Below are 3,142 nucleotides of genomic sequence, written 5' to 3'. Positions count from 1 at the left end.
CAGACATGCTCTTCTCTTCTTGCAGTATGGAAGTCCTAGATGGCATCTTCTGCCAAGAGAAGCCTGTTTTGTCTACACTGTCATCTGTCGTTCAGTGCAGCCACCTTCATTAATTATCTTAGCTAGATCTTCTGGATAACTTGCTGCTTCACCTTGTACTGTCATGGAGACCACTTCCTTCCTTAAACCTCATGCTGGCCTCGAACTTTCCTTCCGCAGCTTCGTCACCTCCCTCGGCCTTCGCAGCATTGAAGAGTCCGGGCCTTGCTCTGGACTAGGCTTTGGTTTAAGAGAATGTGGTGGCTGGTTTGATCTTCTATACAGACAGACTAAAACTTTCTCCGTGTCAGTAATGAGGCTGTTTTCCTTTCTTATTATTCGTGTGTTCACTGGAGCAGCATTTTTAATTTCCTTCGAGAACTTTCCCTTTGCATTCACAACTTGGCTAACTGTTTGGTGCAAGAGGCCTAGTTTCCAGCCTGCCTCAGCTTCTGACGAGCCTTCCTCACTGAGCTTGATCGTGTCTAGCTTTTAATCTAAAGAGAGAGACATGGGAGACGTAGTTCCATAGTGTAGCGGTTAACACGTCTGCTTTACACATAGAAGGTTCTGGGTTCACACCCCAGTGGAGCCACGATCCATGGTCTACGGCCATGCCACCTTGAACAAGCCTGATGTCTGATCTTGGAAGCTAAGCAGGGTCGGGCCTGGTTAGTACTTGGATGGGAGACCACCTAGGAAGACCAGGTGCTGTAGGCGTAAATAATAATAATAAAAAAAAAATAATCAAGAGAGAGACATGGGAATCTCCCTTTCACTTGAACGCTCAGAGGCCTTGTAGGGTTATTAATTGGCCTAATTTAATACCGTTGTGTCTCAGGGGACAGGGAGATGGAGAGATGACCAGCTGGTGGAGCAGCGAGAACATACACAACGTTTATCGGTGATGTTTGCTGTCGATAAGGATGCGGTGCGTCTTCCTCAGATACAATGGTAAGATCGAGCATCACTGATCACAGATACCTATAACAACTACCGTAATAATGGAAACGTTTGAATTATTGCGAGAATTACCAAAACGTGACACAGAGACATGAAGTGAGCGAGTGCTGTTGGAAACTGGCACCATAGACTTGTTCGATGCGAGGTTCCCAAAAACTTTCAATCGGTAAAAAAAGAAAAAAAAATTGTGAAGAGCAGTAAAGGGAAGCCCCAGTCATGACGTATGCCTGGTTTTCCTCATTTTGCAAATAAGGTCATCGGAACGCAGAGAAAGAAAGGATTTTTTCCAAGATCGATCAAAAATCAAAGCTGGAATTTAAATCCGGGTCATCTGACCCCAAAGCTGTTTCCTCCTCCTCCTAGTCCTCACTGCAGCCTGACTCCACCCAGAGGCAGGGCCCCCCACTCCGCCCCGGCGGACGCCCATCCTCTGCCCTGGAAGCGGCAGTGCGGCCTCCTTTCCTCTCCGCCCGCCTCTCAGCTGTCGCTTCCTCCTCTTATTAACCATCCTTGACTTTGGGTTATTTCTCTCCGGCTCCGCCTTGTCTCCTTCTGGCCTTTACCTGCCATCTTCCCGCAGCCCTTCCCAACCCAGCAGCAGCTTCGGACCCTCTGTGCTCTGCGTCCTGCTAACCCCCCAGTGTCTGCTCTTCATTTGCAGCCCAGCCCCTTTCCCTCTGTCTCCTCTAACCGTCCCGGGCAGCTCTCCGTCCCACACACGCTGCTCTCTGCGGCCACCTGGCCTTTGCACACAGTAGATGCTCCGCCTGGCCTCGCCCTCACCTGTGCTGGAAGAAACCCACCTCCCTGGGGCTGTTGGGGGCTTGCAGTTTCTCAAGGAGGTGACCACAGCCGAGTAGCGACACGTTAAAGGAGGTTGACAGTGTGTGAAGTGGAAAATGTCACCAGCAGAAGAAAGACGCAGTGAACTTTAGCTTTGATTTTTAGTAATGGGAACTTGAGGAGAGAAAACCCTTCCTCCCAGGGTCCCAAGAACAGTCGCCAGGTTGTGCTGCGGGCCCCCCACGCGGACGGCGGCTGGTGTCCTCACCTCGCCTTTATCTGCGGACAATGACACAATACTGAGACACGTAAATACTTCAGATATGGGGTTGTCATCTTGCTGCCAGCGATGGGTTCTGCCCTAACGAACTCACTGTTTTCCTTGCCAGGCCTTGCAGCCCTGGCCTGGGTGGGGCGCGGGAGTCGACGACAATCACGGTGGAGCAGCGGGGGGCGCAGCGAGGGCCACGCGTGAGATGCTCGGAGCCCGCGGCAGTGAAAATGAGCCCCCGCTCCTTGAAATGTCTTAGTGTGTGACATAGACACGGAGCGGGGAGAAGCCTCAGATGACAATTAAGGAAAGGACTTGCTCTCAAGGAAACCAACCACAGCTTCTTAGGAAAATGTGGGGCGCCAAGTGCTGGCGGGGTGCAAGGCAGGCAAGAGGCACCGGCTCGGCATCAGTCCCTCCGCCTGCCTGTCCCCTCCCCTGGGAGCTCTCGGGTAAGTGACCTACCTCCAGCCCCAAAAGGACAGAGGTGAAGGTGGCAAACTCCTGCTCAGGAGAAGTCGAGCTTCTACTTTCTGTCCTGTATTTATCTCCCCCAAAATCAGGCTCAAATAACACCCAGCGCTGGTGACTCAAGCGGAGGCCAGGCCAGGCGGGCCAGCGGGGATGCGGACAGTCCACGATGACGCAGCGAGGGGTCTCGATGCAACAGAAAGCAAAGGGCCGTGGGGACGAGGCGGGCGAGGGACAGGCCTGAGCGCAGGGATGTTCTGCCACGCGGGACCCGTGTGGGACGCGTATGGGACTGACGTTGTCTTTGACGGAGGGGGAGCCCCGCCTCCCGAATCTGGGGCAGTCAGGGACGGAGCGGGAGCCGCCGGGGGACGAGCATCCTTAGATAAGAGACGTCAGGGCCAGCGGAACAGAGGCCACCCTTGGTGGCTGTCGGGGAGCTCTGTGACAATGGGAGCGTTAAAGACATGAGGGGGGGTGGGGCCTCTAAATGAACCTCGTGCAGAGTTAGAAACAGACGCTGCCCCGCGGTCTCAGGCAGCCCACCCTCCGGTTTGTTTTGAGACAAACGGCAGGATCTTTCTAAGGCAATGTAGTAAACGAGCTCATCGCAAT

General features: G+C 53.6%; 1 pseudogene; it reads left to right on the top strand.

Annotated features, from left to right (window-relative positions):
* Positions 1-643: 643 nt before the first annotated feature.
* LOC112482331 lies at positions 644-759 on the top strand (annotated as a pseudogene).
* The last annotated feature ends 2,383 nt before the right edge of the window (positions 760-3,142 follow it).

The sequence above is a fragment of the Pteropus alecto genome, unplaced genomic scaffold, assembly GCF_000325575.1.
Source record: "Pteropus alecto unplaced genomic scaffold, ASM32557v1 scaffold195, whole genome shotgun sequence".
NCBI classification, from domain to species: Eukaryota; Metazoa; Chordata; class Mammalia; order Chiroptera; family Pteropodidae; genus Pteropus; species Pteropus alecto.
This window is presented reverse-complemented; position numbering and strand designations above follow the sequence as displayed.